Source organism: Barbus barbus (assembly GCF_936440315.1).
Source record: "Barbus barbus genome assembly, chromosome: 6".
NCBI lineage: Eukaryota > Metazoa > Chordata > Actinopteri > Cypriniformes > Cyprinidae > Barbus > Barbus barbus.
In genome coordinates this window covers 21,439,582-21,464,368 of record NC_136734.1, presented here as the reverse complement: position 1 = coordinate 21,464,368, position 24,787 = coordinate 21,439,582, and the positions used below count along the sequence as shown (strand labels likewise).

At 39.0% G+C, this 24,787-nt stretch overlaps 1 protein-coding gene across 7 annotated transcripts in view; it reads right to left on the bottom strand.

Moving 5' to 3' along the window:
- mef2cb (myocyte enhancer factor 2cb) overlaps positions 1-20,166 on the bottom strand; it is a 64,457-nt gene extending 44,291 nt beyond the window's left edge. For 2 of the 7 annotated variants that reach the window (XM_079419637.1, XM_079419640.1), the window contains exon 1: positions 19,863-20,152. The gene's annotated coding sequence lies outside the window, so the exon portion shown is untranslated. Of the gene's footprint in view, positions 1-19,862 lie in introns of all 7 variants that reach the window. The other 5 variants (XM_079419642.1, XM_079419641.1, XM_079419638.1 and 2 more) reach the window with 5 other exon arrangements.
- Between the last annotated feature and the right edge of the window lie 4,621 nt (positions 20,167-24,787).

Genomic DNA, 24,787 nt, shown 5'->3' with positions numbered 1-24,787 from the left:
AGACAAAAGAATCTGCGGACGATCCGAGGCAGCGCTGTTTTCTGCCATCAATATCATGCAAATCAGATTCTCACACTTCGGCTGCGACTATGAGGGTAGACAGCACTGTCATGCTCTCTCTGCAGTCACAGAGTATTTGACAGTGTTTTGGAAGTGCCACAAACTTAACAGCTCTAATCATTTGCAGTGGAACGTTTACTGTCGCCCGAACGACAAGCAGCGCTACTTTCCTAAACAACACTGGTGTAACATTGCACAGAATTGTCACTAGCGCGCCGAATGAACACATTGGAATTGCCCTTTTAGCTGAAAATTTGTGTGAACGCAACAAAACTGTGTGTGGCTGATGATGAGATGAGGCTTTACCATCCATAAGATCTGAAGAAGAACCTGAATGGAAACGTGGGCATCCTAATTTAACCCGCTCTAGAATATGATCCCGTTGTCAAGTCGCGGCTTTGCTCGGCTCTCCGTCTCTCAGGGAAAAAGGTGTGCGGGGCCTTTATCGGGCCCTCCTGCTGTGCTCTTTCTGCTTTTGAAAGGCTGCCCTCACCCGAGAAGCTAACCCAGGCTTTCTATAAAGTGCTCACAGCTCAGATCCACACCGCGCGATCACAGAACACACGTGTGTGCGCGCGCCGGTGTTTGTGTGCATGTGCGCACCTCTTTGGTGCTGTAAAGTAGGCCAACCCGATTCATCTCTGGGAGGAGCGGCAGAAGTGTTGTTGTGTTTTATTCTGACAGTAGAGGTGATAACGTCCCTCGTTATGCAAATGAGCGTCCCATTATTTAAGCTCGCTGTAATGCAGTAAAGCTGTCAGTGGTGTCACGTTAAAAGCCCTCCATTGCTTTCTCTTTATTCTCCAGCTCTTTTTCTTCTTTCTGAACCAGATTTCACCTGCCAGAGCGAGCGAGGAACATTGATGTAGATACACCTAAAGGATACGCTGCGCTTCTAAAGTCTATCCGCACTGCCATGCTGCTCTCATTTATTAATAATCAAGTGTTTATGGGTGGAGTAGGTGTTTTAAAGCGTTCCAGAGACTTTTTCATGTCATCTGAGTAGAACCGCAAGCAAACTCTAATTTCATTGGCTCAGATCCATCTTCATTTCATACAGTGCGGCTAATTTATCAAATTCCGCACTGAATTGTTGGATTCTCTCGGTGTTGTTGAAATAGAGTTGTTAAATACATAGTTTTGCCGCTACAAATACAACCTTGTCCTGATATGGATATAATTTATTTTCCATTGTCTCTAATAATAGCTGTGAATAAGTTACACTCTATTAGCATACAAACATCAGCGCTCTGTACTACACCAAGAGCTGTTAGCTGGACTGTTAGCGAGCACGTCTTAGCGTATAAGTGGCGAAATCCGAAGTGGCTTGATGATTGTTTAGAGGACCACTGTAAAAGACATAAAACAAGGAGCAAAACAACTCAACTACAAGCTGGTGATAATGACTGGACACCCGTGTAAATATTTACTCATCGTGCAGCCAGCAGACTTGGCGAGTGCGGTTTCACTGCTCACATTTTGAAAGCTGATTAAGTAGTTAACTCAATCAAAACAGGGTCTATGGCTGCGACTCAAAGAGCAACTTCCTCATTGATAACGACAGGTCTGTAATTCCTGATTCAACCGTGCCAGAGTCTCAACGTGGACCTTACATAATTTTAAATGCCTTTTAATGGGCTTCATCTGGACACTGACTCATGTTTACAGTGGCACCAACAACTGAAATTAATGAAAGTATGAATTTTATAGCGTTAGATAACAAATTACTAAACCTGTAGACATGTAAAGGAAACATGCTTTAACTTTTTAAAATATTTAACTTTTTATCTAACTATTTTTTATCTATCTATCTATCTATCTGTCTATCTGTCTATCTGTCTATCTGTCTGTCTGTCTGTCTGTCTATCTAAAACATAAATGAATGTGTTGGTTTGATTATTATTATTTTTTTTATCTAAAGCATATAAAGATAACGGGCAACCTGATTCAGCCTCAGCACAACCTCTCACTCTCCCTTCACCTTGTACACCCTGGCCACCCCACCTCCCCCATCTCTTTCTTTCCATCATCCCCTCCTTCACATGTACACATGCTCACACTCATCTGCTTTCAGATTACCACAGATGAGCACAATCCAATTTACACCAGTAAAGCCGAACTACAGCAGACAAGCTGTGGTTGATCAGCTGCCAGAGACGCTTTAGATATAAAAACAGTAACATCGCCGCCACACAAGCACTCATATACAATATATGGCTGAATATGTCTGTTCTTGATGCACAAGTGTGACTGACCCCTGCTGAAAGCAAGGGAGCAAAGACTATGTGTGCGTTTGAGATCAAATATATATGCGTGTGAGAGGGTTTTAGTGTTTAGTATGTGCAATTATGCCAGAGAGAGAGAAAGAGTAAGGCGGAGAGGGACTACTAACAGGCTTTCTCTGCCATGATAAGCCAATTCACTAATCCATAGCCAAAGCATATGGGGAGGGTGAGAGCAAGAGAGAGAGAGACGAGGGCCAGAAAAATCCCTCCCCACAAAGTGAATCTCTGGACAGACTTGGCTTAGTCTGACAGACAGAAGAAAGCCTGGAAGAGGGGTCACCACCAAAGGGCTGAAGGGTCACGGAGGGATGCTACAGGACAGAGAGAGAAAGATAAGACAAGTTAACCCACAACCTTTCTCATTTGATATATTGAGCTCAAAGTAAGAGTACAAAGAGCAAATCCAAGCGAAAAGAGAAAACCAAAGGAGAACGAGAGAGATGTGAGCAGGTCTCTCTTGAGGAAAAGGAAGAGAAGCTGCCGTCCACCCTCCCATCTGTTAACCATGCCTCTCTTCCTCAGCCACAGAGCACAAGGGCGGTGGGGGAATGAGGAGAAATCATGGGGGAAAAGGAAAGAGAGGTAGGGGCGCTGACACTGGGATGTAATGAGGTGCTGTGTGTTTTTCTCTCTTTAGTTCTGTTTCTCTCTGCCTTTAAGAAATGGAACTATGAGGGCAATGGGTAAGTTCATAAACAGCCAGAATTCTGGGTCGGCTCGGTCCCTAGTGTTCCACCGGAAAATAAAAAAAATATTTTGCACGCAATTGTATTGTCAAAGTCCTAATAAAGTGAATATGACTTCTTCTCCATGCTCAGCGATATAATTTAGGTAGAGGAAAAAAAGAAACAAAGCAATTTTTTATTTCTCTAAGGGGTCTTGCGTTGAGAATGAAAAATTATTAAGATGCAAATACCATGAATTATATTTGTAAGAAAGTACAGAGACCATATCTAATAATGAAACACTTGTTTTGATGAGATACACAACTCTGGCAGGTTTAAATTTTATTGACATCTGGCGCAATCTGTGCGGAACAGTGCAGCGGTACTTGACTCCCACCACATTAAAGTCATCTGTACGTTATTATTACAATCAGACAGGAGCTGATCTTTTGAGAAATTGACCTCAGCACAATGTTGCCACCCTTCGTAAACTCTCTGGCTTCCACTTTCCCTCTTTTCTTTTCTTCGCAGCACATCTGCAAGACATTTGGTACTAGCGTGTGTTTGAAAAAAGGGCAGTATCCTCTATCCTCGTGGGGAAATGTGGTTGCGAAGATTTGAAATAACATATTACGGGGCAGAGAGTAAACCTTTTAGGAGGTGCATGATACATTAAATAAACCCTCACTCTTTTAAAATAAACTCCCATTTCCTTGAAGAGGCCAAAAAACTATTTTCAATATGTCTTCCGAACAATTCCAATACAAAGGCACGCTTTTGAGCCTTGAGACTTTTTTACACATCTTGATCCTAAGAACTTTTAATGTTGTAATCCTCAAAACTAAATAAATACTGTTATTTACACTCAAGTTTTTTTTTTTTCAACACACATATTCATGGAGCTGTGGCTGTTTGGTTTGTGCTTAAGGAGGGGCAGGGAGCCCATAGCGAGAGAGTTAACAGCCTATTGTCTGTATAAAGTCATTATGGGCAGTGCTTCTTAAGTGTGGCAACGTCTGCCTGAGGGACAAATCTGATGAGTGCCCATAAATCTCAGCTGTGGAAAAGACACAGGATGGGTGACCTGATCCTGAGATCTGGTCAGTGTGGGAGGGACCCCAGTAATGCAGATCATAATGAGTGCTGGTAAGGTTGGCATACAGAATTAATTTTTTCTTCGCATGTAGTTTTTAAAATTTTGAATAAATGGTACAGATTTTCTGCGCAACCACTATAAGTCTCAACAGTAATGACTGCCTGCTAACCAAAGACAATGATTTGATGCATCATAAATAAACAGATCTATTTTTTTGCAGGATTTTGTTAAGAAAAAAAGTGAGAATTTTTTTTATTTCTCTACAAAAAGAAAACATTTAAAAGGATTGTTAAACTGTATGAGAATTATTTCCAATAAATATAAAAACATAAATTAAAAAGTTATTCTCCTATGCACAAACAGAAAAAGAATCTTATGTTGAGTCCTTATATGATGCAAATCATTTGGCATATTGCTTAACCAGTTTAAAGTTAGTCCTGACATTTGGACTTTTAGTGCAGAAAAGCAGTTACACAACACATTTAATTTTAATTCCCTCTAATTTTCCCTGACTGTATTTTGAATGCAGTCAAAACACATTAAAAGCTACTGTAAGACACACAGTCTGATTACAGTAAGAGAGCATCAGTGTCTATCTGGGTTCCTCCATGGTCATCTATACCCCCAAGACCCCCCCCCCCCCCCACTGTATGACTTGATAGAGACAGGAAACATACACGCACACAGAGAATGGTGGATATGACATCAGAAGCCACAGACAATCAAAGGTGTAAAGGTGCTTCCTTTCCTAAACTGTTCCAGCATACACAAAATGGGAACCAAAACTCCTGCGCTTCCTTCTCCAGGCCAGAAAAGAAGAAAAAAGAAGAGAAGAATAGAGAGAAAAAGAGTTGAGGGCTTGAGCCACAGCTGACTGTAAACAAACGGCCTTGACGCAAGCCCTGATAAAAAAGTTTTTTTGGTTTTTATTTGTTAAGCACTGAAGGCCAAAACTTTAATGACAAGGCTTTACCAACATACTCACAGCAGATATGGTCGACAAATCACGGCATCCACACCATTATTAGATTTCATCACACAAAACAACCTCATTATGAGATAGTAAAACTGATTTCACATCTTATTTTCCAAACCATTCAAGTCATTTGTTTCTTCATAAACTCGTTTCAACCCAAATAGAAAAAGGGCACAGATGAAAAGAGACGTTTTTTTTTTTTTTTAAATGTGAGCTTTTATTACCAAAAGTGTAAAATTATAGATGAACTCCTGTTCTGTTTTTGCAGCAATTAGTGAATAACTCTTTTCAGGTGCTTTGCTAGATTAGGGCAATGGGTGGAGGGATTTATTTATGTGATACAGGGCCCTCTTTCAGGACTCTGTTGAAATACCTTCCCTCTGTCTCTACAGGAATCAACAGCTCATTACTTAAATAGTTCTACAAGTACCTTAAAATAACACGCCTGCCCCTCTGACTTCCAAAAGTTCACCTCTCTTTGTCAAAACAACTAAGAATCTTGGCACAGAATCATGTACGACTAAAATACGACACGCTCTTGTCAGGTATGTGCGTTTACACTGCAATTTGGTTTGAATCCAGTTTCAAATCACAGTAACAATTTTAACTTTAAGTCATTTGTTGAACTCTCCATAGTTTTCAATAGTTATCATATATTTATAATATAGTTATCAATTTCAATTTAATCCAAGTATCTCACAATCTCAAAGACAAAGACTTGGGCTACATTCAAATTTACATATGGATATTTAATATAATAGTAATTACTGAATTTTTAATTAAAGAAACATTTTTAACCATTCAAATACATTCTGAATATGTATGTCATGCATCAAAAATGGTACTACAGCCAACTGCAGCTACAGCTAACTTATTACAACCAACCGGCTCACAATTTTCTGTCATTTTTAAAAATTAAATTAAATTATAAATAAAATGATACATTTATATGTAATGAAAACAATTTGAATTTGACGACTCTTCAGCTCACATCCAATGGTAGTGACCAATGGTAGTGTCCACTTGTTGCAAATTTCAGAATCTCAGTTGATATATTATGTCACCTGAATATAATTTTACTTTTGTGTCATGAATAGCATGCGTTTGTCTCCAAATAATTCAATGAAATGCTTTCTGAATACTTTGTAACAGGAAAGTATGGATATTTAGTGCAAGGTCTGATGAAAAAGCGCTGTACTGTTGGTCTTTATGGTGGCACCTGACCTAGCGAAACAGTGGAAAATAGAATGAAAGAGTGTGAACAGCAGTTGCATCCTTCATGAAGTCAGTAAACAGAGAAGTGTGGCCTGCTAAAGCCAGAACCGGGGAAGGTGAGAGCTGTCTTTCAATGAGCGATTGGTTATTGGCCCAAGGAAAGCATGGCAGAACATACTGTGTCAACTATTACTGAAAGAGGCACGCTGAAGCCAGCTGCTCAGCTGACAGACACATACTGAATGAATGGTGTAATGACTGATCACTGTCCTGTTCTGGCCGGTCACCTGTTAGTAAAGAAATGAGGCGAAAATTACAGCGGCTTGGTCTTGGCCAACAGGGTGGTGGTCATGAGATGGACACAAAATGGAGATTGCGTGGATTGCTTTGGGTGGTTTCATCAGTCATTATGCTGAAGACATTACCTCAAAGAATCTCTCAGACTTCTGGGCAAGTTCTTAGTATAGTGGAACAGAGTTAAAGACAGAAAGGAGAACTGAAATAACGTCCAACTACGTTAGCATGTCAAAAAAAAAAAAAACAGAAAGATAAACAGACTCGTTTACATGACAGCCATTTAATTTAATTTAATTAACAATGACTATAGATACGTTGACTATGACTATGTTCACACCTTCAGTGTTCGAGATGAACAAACAACCATATTTACTAACCGGTTTTCATTTTATTCTGTTCATACGTCATCTTTCAGAAATGGATTGCATAATGTGGGAATTAATAACTGTGGTCAAACCACTTTTAATTGTCAATACACCTGTAACTATAATGCTAGAGACTAAAGTAGATGCCAATTATGGCGACTTACACAGCACAAAGTTATGATTGATATGACATTATAAAAAAAAAACCACACACACAAACTTACAGTGGCTCTCACATTGTTTTTCATGACAGGCAACTATTTGGTTAGCTCAAGTTCAACTGAAATTACTTTTAAAATTCTGAAAATATAAAGAGTCACATCATTTATAGAGAGCAGCGTCACTCTCGTTCAAAGCTGAATTGTTTATGAACAGGCATGTTTATGCTAAAACCAGAATGACAAAAGCATTTGCTGGGAAGTGTTGCCTAGTTTAATATTTGGAAAACTAGCGTAGACACAGCAACCACTAATCAGCTGTACACTTCTGGATTCAAATCTGGAAACAGAATTAGATGCTTATTAATTCCACAAAAAACTAATAAAAGGAAAGAAAAGGACCCCCCCCGCCCTAAACTTGTCATCGTCAACAGACAAGGTCTGATATCTTCATCCAAAAAGATTGTTGGCAGAGAATGACAATGTCTTGCGATGTCAGCCATGTTTTTGAGGGTGATAGTTAGGAGAGAAGACAAAGTCATGTGACCTCCCCGCAACACCAGACAGCATGCTCGGATGATCCTCTGATTATTTCATTGCACATTTTTTTATCCCCTCTTCTCCCTCTGTACCATGGCATTCTAATCAGACTAATTAAAAGCTTTGTTCATTTGGAAATCTCCGATGACAATTTGTTTCACTCTACCCTACAGCGGTCCTGTGAAAAGAGAATTAAATTTGATCTTCTGACAGCAATTATTAAACGCTCCCTCCTGGCTTCAATTAAGCCCAGAGGCTAACGTGGCTCACCAGGCAAGAGAGAGGGCCAAGATACTTCCTTTGCCACTTTATCATTGCTCCCTCTCTATCTTTTCTTTGGATTTTTTTTATTCATGTACAGAATCTCACTGCAATGATTTAAAGATTGTTTATGGGAATTTTTATGGTTCCTTCTTGCAATGGCTTGACAAGATGTTGTTTGAAGGGGGAGAAAGGGGGTAAGGTGGAAAGGGGAAGTTGAGCAACCTCTCCGTTCAATCGGCAGTGATTGCATGAAAGTTATTTTTATGATGTTTCAGTAATGATGGTGTAAGAGTCGGCGAGCAGATGTTTGTTTCATTTTCACTGTACTCAAAAGCAAGCAAAAAAGGTTAAAGGTCAGAATAAGATTGCAATATCATCAAATGTGTCACCTCAAATGTCATCTTCTTGTGTGTTTATGTTTAACAAGATGTTTTTTAGGACTCTGCTGCAATACCTTCCTTCTATCTCTTCAGGAATCAACAGCTAATTACTTCATTGGTTCTACATATACATTAATATAGCATGCCTGCCTCTATGACTTTCCCAAAGACCAGCATTATTTGGTTTGAATCTAGTTTCAAATCACTGTCTCCATTTTCTATACTCTCTCTATATAACTCTAATTTCCAGCAATATAAGAATCTCTTCAATCTCAAAGACTACATCAAAATTAATATTTTACTGAATATTTAATGTAATAGTACATACTGAAATACTTTCTGTACACATGTATACCATGCATCCACAATTTTGGCATTGACCCTTGACCTGCACATCTTTTGACCTATGATGTGCTAACAGAAATTGCTAAAATAATTCACTCAGTATTGTTTAAACAAGTACAAGTGGAGAACTTTCTTAGTACATAAAAACTTACACTCAACAGCCTCTCTCTCTCTCTCTCTCTCTCTCTCTCTCTCTCTCTCTCTCTCTCTCTCTATATATATATATATATATATATATATATATATATATATATATATATATATACATACAGTATATTTAGATAGATAGATAGATAGATAGATATTCATAAATTAAATAAAATTATACTAAATCATTAAAATTTAAACAATTTGAATTCGGTTGCTCTCCAGCCCTCATCACGTTAAATTTAGTGTTTTGCAATATGTAGGAATCTCTGTCTCTCCGTTATGGTTGGAAACTTAGCAATGCAAATACACTCTTCTGACTGATCTGTGACTAGCACTGTAAGCAAATGACGTGACTCTGTCATTTTGAAACCTTGCCCCTGCGGTTCTCAAAGCAATATGTCCAAATGACTGTTCACTGTGCCTACACTGACCAGAGAAATGAATTGATAGCTGCCCTAACATCACAAATGCCATTTCTGACACCCCTTGAGGTGACCTGAAGACATCTAAACTGATCACAAAACGCATTTAGATCTGTCAGGGAGAACATCATTTGAAGTTGAAACCCATTCAGCAAGGATGTCCTTCAAAACGTTGACCTGACTCTTTTTTCCCCCCCACATTTCTCTCTCTCATCGGTCCCAAAGCTCTGCGAGGAAACTGAGTAACCCAGATCGGGAGGAAGAGAGCGCGGAAGAGGAGATGAAGATTACGTGAGCCCAGACACTATCTCAAATCTCCTGCTGCAAAATGTTATGCCATTATTCCGCCCTCCCCCACCTTGATTTTCAAGTGATGTCATTGTTCGGTTTAAGCGCAAGTCAATCTGCTTGATTGTTGGAAGCATTTCTGCACTGTTGATATTGCGGATCATTAAACTGTGATTGTTGCAGTTAGCGTTTGTCTAAACATGTGTGACAAAATGACTGGGTTACGCCTATCTCTCTTTTCTCCTCTCTAACGGTTCCTTCTTGAATCACTGCTTCCATTTCTTGGCCTCACTTCCTTTTATGCAGGGCTAGGGATGTCTAGTAAATCGACTAGTTGGAGAGTTGCATGAAGGACTAGTCGACTTAAGGAAGCTTGTATAATTAGGCTGGTTTTGGGTGCACTGAACCTCCATTACACACATTTCTTAAGGGGCCTTCAAAAACAGCTTAATGCACACTGGGGTTTTTGAGTCACGTTTTTAAAAGCTGAGCTATTTTTAACGACATGTCATCCAAAAAAAAAATGCAATGCTCATGGCGGGACACTTAAAAACAGCTCTAGATGCAACTCAACGTCATAGGACTCCCATCTGAATGTGTATGACTGAAGCAACGGTGCTCTAAAGAACTTTTAGATCATTTTTACAGTTTTACTGTGCAAATTGTGTAACTGTGAAATATAGCGCATTCTCAGCATGCTAATAAAAGCATCTCATATATAATATATATATATATATATATATATATACACACACACACACAATAAAATATATATTTAAAGACTTGTATCAAAATTCTAACCACCCTTTGATGTCCTTATAGCTTGGACCTTGGGGAAAAGATAGTCCCAGGCCTAGTTTTGCATATATATATATATATATATATAAGAAATACATATGAAAATACACACACAATATATAAATATAATTAAATATATCATCATTTAATAAAAAATCTGATCTCTTCTGTTAAGACACCTGCAACCCCCTCTCTTTCATGTCCTCTCAGCTTGGAGCAGGGGGACCAGGCAGCCCCGGGCCCAGTCTCTCATTACGGTCTTAGCATGCCGATGCATACCCCCCACCCCCTGTTTGTAGTGGTAAGAGGAACCACCAGGGGCTGGCACAAGTTACTCCAGTACCGGCTCGCCCCGACCTCATCAAAGCACGCGCTCGTAATTTGTCACAGAAAGCAACCAATTAAGATGCGTTAAGGGATGAGGGAGGGGAGGGGAGGGGAGGGAGAGAGAGAAGGGTAGATGGGGCAAAGCAGTGAAAAGATAGCATTTGATTAAAGAGTCAGTGCAGCTGTGGTGAATCAAAACGGCCCGGATTTTCAAAGAAAACCTCAAACATGGACGGGAGGTTTAGAGTGCAGAGCTAGTGTGATCAGATAAAGCACTGCTGGTTAACCCTTGAGGAGGAAGAAAGAACGGAAAGAAAAGCGAGCGTAAATATTAGATTTCCGTGACTTTTTCTGGTAGTACGCACACACATGCTGACTTGACTGACTTTGTAATAACCTCTGGATTACGCAGTAGGCTACCAAACTCCTCCCACTTTGTCCTGTCAGCTATTTATATCCAATATATTTATTTTAATCTTAATATATATGCTAAGTTTCCTTTTTCCCCCTCTTATATATATATATATATATATATATATATATACACATATGCTAAGTTTCCTTTTAAGGGTAATTATTTCCTCTTTCTCTTGTTTCAGCTCCATAGTGACATTCAAGATGTCCTGCCATGCATCACTGCAATTAATCTCAGTCTCTCCCGTGTGTGCAAAAAAATGTTCCACAACTTGTACCTTTTTTTTTCATTCTTCTTTCAAATCCTCCATACAGGAGTATCCATGTGTAGCGTGTGATGTGTGCGCGTGTATTTCACTATTTATTTATTTATTTTCTCAGGCTTTACCTTGTTGTTCAGTAGCGTGTCAGGGTTGCACACATTTGCATAGCTTCCTTTATCGTGTGTTTCTTGTGTCTTGCAGCTGTGACGGGCCTGTTTTTTTATATGTGATCAGAAAACAGTGACAGCGAAAGTTTTCCGATGCCGGATTAAACGGCTTCACTTTTCTGCTTCACACTTTTCAGTCATCTCGATGAAGGAGAAAAAATATGCTAGTCAAATAAATAAAAAAAGAAGGAGAAAAATCTCTGCTCAGAGGAAGAATAAAAAATTGCGAGATACATATCGTGTTGTTTTTTCAGGCATTTATATAAAAATAATCACCCTTCTAATTGCTGTTATTCTGATGGTAATCGGTCACTCTAGCTAAATAATGACCGCTTCTCGATTCAACTCGATAAGAGCGGAAAAGAAAACAAGGGAAAGCAAGTGCTTACAGCCGGTGTTGTGTAAATCAGGTCTCTCTGTGTGTGTGTGTTTTCCAGAGGCTTATCTACACCATCTCGTTTTAAGAAGGGGGGTTTGGGAAAGTGCAGCCTGCAGAAGGTTTGCGAAGGGAGGGAAGCTTTTTCTCAAGGCTCCAGCCACTCGGCAGCACAGGGATCGGCCCGGCGATCTCCCTCGGCTCCCGATCCAGCTGCAGTGTTCACATAACCCCAGCTGTCCCCCTCGGCTTATGATAGCACAACTCGTCTCTCCCTCCCTTCTTTGAGTTTGCACCCATGGACTTTTCCACTCCCTTCTCCACTGCTGGGCACACATCGGCCCTCTTCCCCCCTCGTACGTTGTTTTTCTTTTTCTGTGTTGTATGTTTTTTCGCAGATTTCCATTCCCCTCACCCCTGAGAAAAGTCGTATGGCCGTTTGACCCTGAGATGGGATGAGAATGCCCACCCCTCCTCTGCCGAGCCTCCCTTTCCACGTTCTGGCGCCGATAGTGGGGACTGTCTTTCTCCTGTCTCCTCTTTCCTCCATCCTTCTATCCTATCCTTGACTCTCCCTGGGTCTGCTCCCAGCTCCGGCGTTAGGCAGACGTTCCTGCTGCGCATTATCCCAAATAAACAACTCATTACACATGTAATTAACCGAGGGGGCTAGCCAAGCATCGGAAGCTAATCCACACCAGCATTCCCAGTCCCTCTCTTTTCCAATTCTGCTGGAGGGGAGCTTGGAGAAGAAAAAAAAAAGTCGGCTGTGTTTAAGATAAGTTAGAGAAAGAGAGGGAAAGCGAAAAAATTTCAAATCGACTTCCTAACAAAATTACCCTTTTTTGCCCTCTCTCTGTCATTCTCCACGAATCGTGCTTGGCTCTTCCTTGCTTTCTCGACCGTCTCAGAAGTGGGTCATCGATGGGATGCCTAGCAGCATTTTGAAGAACGTGGAAAAAAAGGTCTGTGCCTTGCCTTGGTGAAAACAGTTGTAGACTTTTTACGAGCGGCCTGCTTATCCAATTAAACTGTCATAAACACATTAATATAACGGCACATGCCCGTTCGGGGAGAGAGGGAAAGAGGCTAACTGCCGCTTTATTAACATGAGGTTTCTTCACCTGATCGCTGAAGCTTGACAAGAGCAGTTCCTCTTTCTTGCGAAAGATTATGATGAATATAATAAGATTACACCTCCTACGTTAACAGGCCTGCAAAGCGCTTTTAATCTGACCTAGGAAACAATAACCTGAGGATAAAATCAACCATGTCAGTATAATGAAATTATGTTCATTGTGTGTCCTCTACTCTAGTGGGACCAATCCAATGTTGTTGAAAGAGCAGTAAATGGTTAAGCATTTATTTTAGAGCTCATGACTGATAATTTCTGTCATTTACAATGCATACACAAGTAATACACCACTTTTCCGCTATGAAAATCCCCCTGTCAAACTCTTTCCCTCAACAGCTGTAACTTCAGACGTTACGGTTAAAGTTGGTCTAATCTACTCAAGGTGTCAGGCCTATGTTCAGGCCTCTCTGCGGTCTACAGGTGCTAACATAGAGTCCAGAGGTCCAATACACAACCCCTCTAGAGAGACATCAGCGGGAAACTAGGGCGAGCTAGCAGGAATGTTTGTCGAGTCAAATTCAATCATGCCACATCATTAATTCACGATTTTAACAGTTAGCAACAGGGCTGGGGACGTCGTAATGTGCTAAGTGCATAGCTCTTTAGGTTTGTTTTAATCAAATATACAGTAGTGTTCAAAAGTTAGGACTTTACGATTTTCTCTTACACTCAGGAGTGCTGTATTAATTGGATTATAATACAGTAAAAACAGTAATACAGTGAAATATTATTGCAATTTTAAATAACTGTTTTCTATTCAAATATATTTTATAATGTGATTTATTCCTTTATAATTAATTTTCAGCAGCCAAATCTTTTGTAATATTATAAGAAATATGTCTTTACTGTCAATTATATTACTTTCTGTCACTTTCTACTATCAATTGAATGCATCATTGCTGAATAAAAGTAATTCATATAAATCTTACTGACTTTTTGAATGGTACTGTACACATTTTAAAACAAAGTAAATAAACTAAACTATTTGCTTAGCAAAGTACCTCAAACTTTTCATTCACTGAATTTTACACACACTAAAAGTAAAACAAAATATGCAATTTATACTCAGGTTAATTTACCTTAATGCATGTTATATTAATGATCTATTTAATGCTTAAAACTGACTTGGAGCAATCTGGTGTAGTTAGGTTGATTGAGTTTTATTAAGAATTTTTTAACTAATTGTTTACATTCACATACAAGACTCTTTTAGGTTCCTGACAAATCCTTTTTTTAATTACATTACATTGTATTCTACTGGAAGTGGGAAAATACTTTAATGTTCATAAACAGCTCAAGTTTGTAATGAAGAAATAAAATTAGCACTTCACTTCTAAAAATATTCCATGATGTGGACATCGCCCTATTAGATTACACTCCATGCCTACGCACTGTTTTCTCTCTCTTCACTTCGCAGACTACCTTCTCTTTGCCAACTGAGAATACCATAAACCAAGCTCTGTCGCAAGCCTAATTTATAGCCATATGACTATTTTCCATTTAATAAGTTCCTGTTAAAACCACACATATCAAATTCTGTATAAGGAAAGCATGATAATAAGAGAATACAATGTGAATATTGGGCGGATGGGGGACAGCAGAGCTCACCAGAGTCTCGGCAGGTATCTCCCTTCCTTTCCTCATCTATTTATAACCCGTGAGCCGCTCTGATCCAAAAATAAGACAGTGACCAATTTTAACCTGAACAATACTGCAGGCTCACAATCGTAGTCCCTGGCACACATATGCACACACACGCAAAAAAAAAAGTCAATCTCATGGCTGAGCTATTTCTGGCGGGACAGCAACATTTAGGAAGTGTGGGCCACGGGCCAGCGAGCAGTTTAATGACACGCCTGCGTCACATGGTCTCTTGTCACAGGAGCTCCCGCCATTGTCAGGGTTGAGTGCGGACACATACACACACGCACACACGCACAAGGTTATTTGTTTTTCCAGAGGAGCTGTAACAGAGCAGCTGCAGGTGAAAGGCGCCACCTCCACACTTCACTATACAAAGCAGAGCACTCCACGGCCCGTCCTGCACTGGCCAGCAAACCCTGAAGTTTCAAATGAAGTGCTGCTCTTATTAATTATGCATACAAGTCGGTGCTGCACATTTCCTTCTTTCTCTCTCACTCTTTCTCTCTACCCCTCTCTCTCTCTTTCATTCTCTTCTTTTCCAGATGGAGCATCTGTAATAAAATTAATGACATCATTGGCTGTACTTCGGAGTAACTACTGGAAGAAAAGTCATACATCAAAGTAAACAGTGTACCGTGGAGAAGGGAAAAAAGAAAAATCTTAGACTGATCTTTTCCATTGTTAGATATGAAACAAAGAAAAGAAACAGATATACGTTTTATTTAATATTTTATTATTTATTTATTTATTATTTTTAAGACGTCAGTAAGATGTCTCAGTTTTCAGTTTTCAAAACAATATTACATTTATCTATATCTATTCTTTTTCCACGGTTTGATATAAAGCACAGTAAGAAATAACAAATAAAACCCTAATGTATTATTCTATACAGTCTGAAATGAATTGCATCGGACATTAAAAGTGGAATAGACAGCCAATGGCTGAAACTGGCTCGTCTGATTGGTTGTTTTGGCGGTGGATGACAGCCTGCTGAAGGACCCTGTGCAAACGCCACCACAAACATAAAGGCATTAAGTGTCACAATGCCAGGCTCACAGACACATCTCCTCTTCTGTTTTCACGGCTTTTCTTTTTCTTTCTCTTCCTCGAATCTCGAGTGTCCAGCACGGCACGCTTTTTCCGAAGTTTCAGCCTCCGCTGCTGACAGGCCGCTGTTGAGAACGGCGCAGATGACTGCCGAAAGACACACGTGTGTAGCTTGGCAGGACACCGCTCGTGAAAGCTGCTCTTGCGAGCGCCTGAGAGGCTGTCTTTGCAAGCTTGGCTGAATGAAACACCTCAACCTCACACTAATGAAAAGGAACTCTTATTTCCTTCCATCGTTTTATGTTCAAGCGTATTTAAATCACGTCTGGCAGTTGTCAGATGAAGTGGCCTGTGTTTACTAGCGAACGAGCTAAAAAAAATAACACGTGAAACAGTATATGATGTGAAAAATCACAGCGTCACGACACTTTGAAAGTGTCAAGAGGACCGTCGAGTCCATTGTGAGTGCAGAAATTGCTAAAAATACACTCCTTGCCACACGGCACTGTGCTACAGGCAGCTCCGGCGACAGAGACGTCGGGGTTATGAATGTTATGCGAAGCTGGGGCATAGAGGCCCCTCTGTCCCCCCTCTCACCGGAGAACCTTACAGAATGACTGGGCTATGCTGCCCCACTGACAAAGATAAATTACATTTGCTGGAAAATATTTCAGCATTTTTTCCCCTCCCCTACCCTCTCGACTCGTCTCCCATTTTTTATTAAATTTTTTTTTTTTTTTTTTTAGATTTTTGTCGCTTTTTTGGCCCTCATCCACCAGTGTGCCATGGGTTCCTCTGCTGTGAAGCGAGACGCACTCGCTGTGCCACGGTGCTTTATCATGAAACGCACTCTCCGTCTCCATTGTTTAAGCACGGAGTCGGTAAATGCAGATCCAGATGGTTAAAGAAAAGTTGGGTGCCATCAAGACTTAGAAACTTGACCGGATGTATTTATTTATTTTGCATTAAATCTGAAAGTGTGAAGTCTCTGAACTGGTTCTTCAACTGCATATTTTAAATCGCCAACTCTAACAGAAGTGCGACGTCCAATAAAACACATAAACACACAAATTCTGGACAGCATCAAATATGCATGACTAGATAAAATGAGCTCTCAAATGTAGGGATGAACCTCTTCCTAAACAGTTTTTACTTTTCTGTGAACCATTATCTAGTTTAAAATATGCTCTATTTCACAAGATACTGACCAAGTGGAAGTGCTTGGATGTTTAAGGAGAGGAAGGCCAGAAGAGGCTCCCTGCTGGACCACCCAAAGCTGAAGAGGAGTTTATATGAAACAGGAGTCACCTTTACCCATCTGATTTTTTAGAACAGCACTTCTTTAATGTTCGAAGCGTGATATGTTGCGCACAATCATTCGGGTGCGCACGCACACTGACTTGTCTGTCATCGCAGCCTCCTCGTGGCAGCCTCTACCAGCTTTCTATCATCTGCTCGCGTATAAATACACAGTGAAACATAGTTTTTCTTATATCACGCAAATGCACATACACGACTCTCCAAACTATTTCTAGGCACATACACGCAGACTTCTACAGCATACATAATAATTACTGTGTGTTCGGCACATACCACGTAAGCCCACAGCAGATCTTTAGAACAGAGAAAGCTCAGCTGAAAAATTCAATTTTATGCAGAAATATTCTTTTCACAATATAATTAAACATCAAAGGCAGGACTATTCCTCTGTGATTGAGCAGCACTCTGGTGAATCAACTCCATACACCACCTTCCACTTTACAGCGAGAAAGAAAGTTGCCAAGCGTCACTGCTAATTACAGAATAGAGACAGAAGCAAAGTTAAATTCATTATGCAAAAACCAGGACAGACTCGTGTGCGCTGGGTACGTTCATCTAATGCCAAACATCATAACCTCTTTGAGGGTAAAAATTGGTTATCTGAAGCTGGCTTATTTGCTTTATTAAACAAATTTTTAGCCTAGTAAATGAAGCTAAGAGAGTATGGGAAAAAAACGAAATGAGAAAATGTTTGACTTCACTAACTCAAAATTAACACACTGCTGTGTAATAAAATGGGCTGATATTACTTTTTATTATTATTTCTTTAGGGTTACAATGAAAATAAAGACTTTTTTTCTTTCTCTGTGAGCTCATGAAACTTACTGGGAGATAGTGGCAAATGTTTGGTTTAAACACATTTAATTACTTATTGTGGGGGGGGGGGGCACATTTATATTAAGGACAATTATTTAAAATGAATTACCACATCATTTTTTTGCATAACGCCTGCCTTTGCTTGAAGATGAATTATCACTCATTACACCGCACATGCTTTCTTTAACTGACAGCAAAAGAAGTGTATTTCTCCTATCATTTTCCTTGGACAGTACAACCCAGAGTAAATTTGTGCTGTGCCTGTAAATGCTCCTGACAATCGGCTCAAGTACCTCAGCCAATCAGAGTGACACGTGGAGAGCTGATCCCTCTTTGAGAGAAGTGTAAGGCCATGTTGTCACTGTTGGTTTTGTGAATCGACAGAAGCCTAATCCCTGGTGATTTCCTAGAGATGACAGGTCTGAGGAGGACCGCTCGTGTTTGTGTGTGCGTGTCTGTGCGTATATGTGCACGGCTATGAGAGGACCCTCTGAGTGTAATCACACGAGTCCACATGCGAGTGTGTTCATTTTCCTCTTGGGCAGATTAAGCAAACACTAAATCCCAGAAGAGCAACAGGTGAGACACTCACACACACGTACACACACACACACACACACGTACAGGAGCTTCATTGATTGTGTTTGCCTGTCTGACAGTATAGTCTGAAAGAGAGTGCACTTGAGGTAGAAGTGATAGAAATACAATACATGATGCCCTTTTGCATAGAGAAATTGTACCTCTATTTGAAATTTTGCAGTGCTACTGAAACTGTTAAAACAAAAACAGACATGTAACCTTTTATATTCTTTCACGGTTAAGTAAAGGAATGCTAGAAAAAAAATGTGTTAAGACATAAAAAAGTGCCAAAAAGTAATTCTCCTGTTAATTAAACAATCTCATTCTTTCATTTACATCTGTATCTGTCTTCACCTTTGCTTGTAAAAGTATGCAGATTCTCTTTTCTTTGCAACTACCATCTTAATTAGTCACTTCAAAATGTAATTAGATTATAACAGCTTCTTACGATAACTCCTGAAAAAAAATGTTGCCTACACAGATTCATGTCATTCCAAATGCCACATTTAAATTCACACACACACACACACACATACACACACACACACACACACACACACACACATATACATATATATATATATATATACACTTTTGTCTTGATAAACACTTTAATTCATTATGGTAGCATGAAATTGTAAATTTCTGCTCCTCATCTGCACTGTTCTCTCTAGATTTATTTAAAAATAAATCTCTCTCTACATAGGCTATAAACTCATAAGTTTGTATATAAATTTGTTTTAAGCAAATACAATCTTAAGTTTAAGCTTACTGAGAAAAGTAACCAATTATTTACTCCCATAAAACTGAAAACTATGGACTGCTGGCTATAATAAACGGATATAGTCGCTTAGCTTGATTTGATAGTAGAATATTTAGTGCATAGATTTGCTAACGTTGCTTTTCATGATGCTATGATTTTTTTTCTTTAGTTTTATTGATGCATGGATATACTAGGAGAGTTGGTCTAATTCAATTTTGACTGTAGCGCTTGATTTACCTGCATATAAAAATAGTGAATAGTGTCAATGATGCGAATGAAAGTTGATCATATTTGAGCGCCTGTTAATTTAACACAGCATTTGTCGGCTTATGACCCTTGGACCTCCATACATCACAGGCCAGCTCTTTTACTTTATTCACAACAGCAGTAATTCATACATGAGCGCTGTAAAGTGTGTCGGCTTATTATGCGAGCTGATAAAGCACTTTAAAAGACCCCCCAAAAGCACGCCCCTGTTTTGTTCTCGTTAAAAAACCCTCTTCATAAAAAAAAAAAAAAACACTAATAGTGATTGTCAGCAGTCACAGAAATAACGTGTGTTGTCAGGTCAACTTTCTTAACGGAGATCCGTAACTCTTTCCCTTGTGTTCTCTCGAAATAACGGATCGAATTATTGTTTACCAACAATGTCACATAATGCATCAACGAACAAATACACACCGGGGTCCGGTCTCAGTGTCACTTACTTCATGGTGCGTCTGAAGTGTGTCCGGTGAAGTTTGTCCTGCGGTGTGACGGAAGGTGTTGAGCCGCCGGGTGGACTTCACCACTTCACGCTTAAAATCCACCAAAAATCACCAGCACCACCGGAAAAGTGTCGTTTTCTTAATGCGTGTTTCTTTTCTTGTGTCTAATAAAGCGTTTAAGATGCTGAGATTGGTGTCGGTCGTCCACGGTGAGGAATGATAAAGCCGTTATTGCGACTGATGATGTTGAGCCCCGCACCTCTCTCTCTCTCTCTCTCTCTCTCTCTATCTCTCTCTCTCTCTCTCTCTCTCTCTATCTCTATCTCTCTCTACGCAGGGCAAATAATCGGGTTTACTCTTCAAGGGGGACGGGCTTACATCACTCCAGTGTTTTAATGAAAGAAGCGCAACATTAATGCGTTTTTATCTCATACCTGATAAAGCCAAATCACACTGTGTATAATCAACGTGTGCACAGACACAGGGGTACTTTTAGTTTTGTGAGTTTTAAAAGATTTTTAATTTATTTAAAGGAATATTTCACTATACAGTATTTTAGCCTATGTTATTTGTTGTTGTAGGCTTCTATAGAGATATACAGGTATATGGTAACACTTTATTTTACGGTGTCCTTGTTAGACATTACATGTAGGCTACTTAATGGTGGAGTAACAACAAATTATGCATAATTCCATACAACTAAACGGTTTAACCTAAACCAAACCCTCATCCCTACATGTAGTTAATTAATATTACTTAGCACTTAAATGTATAATTACACTGTAACAAGTACCTGAAACAGGGTTTTAATTAGACCCAAATCTAGCCTGATGCAATAAATACTGAAAACATTTCAGCCTATTAAAATTTTAAACTAAAGTTTATTTTCTGTCTTATTTTTTGAAGTATATTCAAAGTGAAAACCTGCAGTTATAGGTTCATTGCATGTTTTCAATAGGCCTAGCTTTGAATTTAATTAGCAATAAAGAAAATCAAGCTGAAACATTATCAAATTCGTTAAATCAATGGAAACAAAGATATTGTTCGATGTAAACATAAAAAAACTAAAAAAAAAAAAAAAAAACTAAAAAGGTCCACATAACTTTTTATTCTCTAGTTCTTTCGAAAACAATCTATGCAGGAGGGCAGTAATAAATCCAGATCTGAAGAATCTATAAAGCAACATAAAGGACTTTGTCAGTCTATGAAAATAAAAAAACATATAGCCAACTCAAGCACTGTATAGAGTGATAATTGCCCCTAGCACTAGAGTCATATAAGCCTGCATAGATTAGTGGCCTCTCACAGCCCAATCTTCTCGGCATATATTTAAATGAGCTTCCTTCTCACTGAAGATAAGCACTGTAACACATGCTAAACATGAATAAATCACAGATAGATCTTTCCCACCATAAAACGATTTTAACGCAGGAATCAAGAAATGATAATTAGAGAAACCTTGGTTGCATCACCAAAGCTCTCGATGCCAAAGACCACCCCCTGAATGTTTAGAAATAATGATTGAATTCACGTTTAAAGGTTGATAAAGGAATAGAAACTATCATATTGCTGTTTTTTCAGTTCCCCATCTTAAAGTGGTCATCTGAATTTCTTCATGTCAACATTTCATTGCTCCATGAAGCTATTGCCTTAGAATTAACCTTAAGCACCACTTGAGTCACTGACAGACAAACCAGAGGGAGAGGTAAAACATGAAATCAGTTAATGAATTAATAAAACCTGCTAATCTGCCTGACAGACTGTAACTGGACACAGCAGTATCAGCTTCCGTGGGAATCCACTTCTGGGTCACTGTAATCTTGAATTGCATTTTTATTGGTAATTTCAATATCTCGATCAATACAGCTTCGGTTCCACCAGCTATATGATAGCACATGCTAAGTTTCATCAGATTCTCTTATTCACCATATATTTACATGGATATTTCCTCACATTTGGCCAGTCAGCGATATGAGTCAATGAAAATGTCTTTAGCCTCAGGATCAGTAGGCCACAGTATAATTTTTATTAACTGTTATGTCTATTTGAAAAGCATGTATATTATGTTATACCCACCGTGTTCACAACTTCTTCAGTTCTTGCAGCTCCAGCACACAGTTTTACCAGGAAGACCCTCTTAGGTTTCAGAGTGAGGTTTTGTTTGTTTAGTTGGAACCTGGTGAAGTGACACAAAGAGAGAGAAATTCTTTCTGTGTTAATAGCTATATCTAGGCACAGTGTTCAAGATACACTGCATGGCTGGGGAAACTACAAAAGGAATAAATAAATATATAAACAATGTTACTGAGCTGCCTCTTGCATATTCATGTCTTAGGTAAACTACATAAAGAACAGGAAGAGAAACAGAAACAATAGTAACTACAGCAACTATACCGTATATCAGTGATGTGACCTGGCTGACTTAGATCTACAAAAGCATTTGCAGTTTTAACCACAAATAATCCATTACTGTTATTATTTTTCTCACATGTAAGAAATAACTTTTGTTGCACATTTGCAGGTAAATATTTATTTGTTTCCAGCCATTTTCTGCATTCTCTTTAGATATACACACACATTTTAAGATATAAAATAAATATATAAGAGCATTTAATATATTTAAAAATATTTTATATGCTTAGTATTTATTTTACACATTTTTGGTAAATTCAACTACATTAGTTCAGTCTACTAAACATTGTGCAGTAGAGCTGACTAATGAGTTTGTTAAAATGTTAAAATTTGCCTGTTAGAATTTCCCCAAAGGCACTTTACTCTAATATCTCAAAAGGGGGTTTCTGTCAATGGAATCATAAAACTGTAAAGATGAGTTAGTTTCCCTGACCTAATTTACAAACAGAAAGACACATAGTGTATACATGTGTATACCCAAATTATTTATTCTCCCTTTTGTTTCCTTTGGCTGTCGATCGCTACCAGACCGTTGGCCCTGCTTGCCATCACTCAGGATCAACAATCCGATTTCCAGTAAGTTCAAAGCCACAAGGAAAGTGCCCAATAGCAGTTATGTCATTTCGTATACACATACAAGAGGCTTTTCAGAGAAAGATAATTTTGAGGTTTTGGCCTCATCTGTTCATGTTTGTAACGAACAGATGTAAAGAGATGGAAGATAAATACACAATGTTAGCGGCTGACAACAATCCCGCCTACGTTGTTTTCTTTTCGGGAGCCCGGTAGTTACCCACGTGTGTCTTATTATCTTCAGTCAGACATAAGTAGCATTCAGGAGGATAGAGGGACAAGGCCTCTATTTCATTTTATTTTAAGAGCATGATAAACATCAACACATTTTCTTTGGCAAACAGGAACAAGCAAGGCTGTTAGTGTTTCAGTGTGTGCGTGAGTATACGTGTGTAATCTGTTGCTGATCACACTCATGTGAAAACACAATCTGGCTGTCAGAGCTGATAACATTGTCAAGTGCTCAAACACCAGTGCTGAGCTTTCACAGAGCATGAGAGCGCCGGGATGAGCCTGTTTCCCAAGTCTGGCCAGATCATAGATTCTTCTTTTCCCCTCCTCATTTTGTCAGTTTATTTTACTCCTCCCCTCTGCTTCTCTCTCCTTCTCTGCCACCTTCAATTTCACCGGTTTCCTCTCTTTCCTCTCCTAAACTTTGAAGTTTTAGATAGGCAGACAGATAGACACACCGACAGGCAGGGGGAGGAAATACACACTTACTAGCTGGGGTATTTATGCAGCACAAAGTTATGTAAGAGTCTCATAATGGGTGTAAAAGTGTCTTTAGCAGGCTACGGAATGGCTTTTTTGTTTTGCCTTCAGTTCAGCATGCATTTATGTCTCAATGTATTGTTCAGTTCCCTTATGATCTGTTTTTACATGGTGGAATACCTTATATTTTAAAATTGCACATTTAAATAAACTAAGAATATAATATAATTATTAACCTATTCATTAATACAAAAACCTTTTCCCCCTTAAAATAATTAATATATTCTTGTGTCCTGTAGTCAAAAGGCAGATCTTTCAAGCAGGCAGATACTATATATATATATATGTTATATGTTATATTTAATATAATATATCATATTATATACTTTTTGTGAGAAATTGTTGTTTATAAATCAATCAGTTAATCCATAAGGAGTTTGTATCTGTCAAAGAATCTAATACAGTTTCAAGATATTAAAAGGGCAATGGGGTCTTTGAGATCCCCAAAGAGACATGATGGTTAAATTAAAACTAACATGACATGGAACATCTGAAAGCATTTTAAGCTACAGTAGCTGCACACAAATGTATAAGACATGTCTCTGCATGTTCACCTTTAATCATACAGTATCATTTATTCATTTCATAAAGATCCTGATTTATCTTCATCACCAGGCATTCAAGATAATTTAAGAACAGGATTAATAGTTCTCAATAGAGGCTGAGATCTCATCTTACATTAGCTCTGACTCTTCAAAAAGTCCCATTCTACACATGGCTGCAACTTTCAATGGATCTCAAAGTAATAAAAAGTGCAACTTTACCTTTCCAAGCATACATTTAACTTGGAAACTTCTAAAAGTGCATTGCTGATGAAATCATCACGGTTTGAGCCCTCTCTTTATCGCATTTAAATAGCACCTGAGCACGCTAACACATATTGTGGTTGGAAGAAAACCGGTAGTGAAGTGTTGACTCGTGTGGGGACAAATTTGGTAATTTGCATGTTCTGTTGGGCAAACAGCACGTGAACGCTACACCTTTGATTCATTATAGATGAACCACAAGCAGCACAACACGGTTAAGCCTTTGTGCAGGATGCTGCTGCTCTGGTTTCAGTATTAAAGCTGTGTGCTGGAAAAAGCCACCCCAGTTCCAGTTACCCTGCACTCTACTGAAGTCTTTATCTCCCCTGTCAATACACCTGTACTCTGTCCCACTTGCTAATA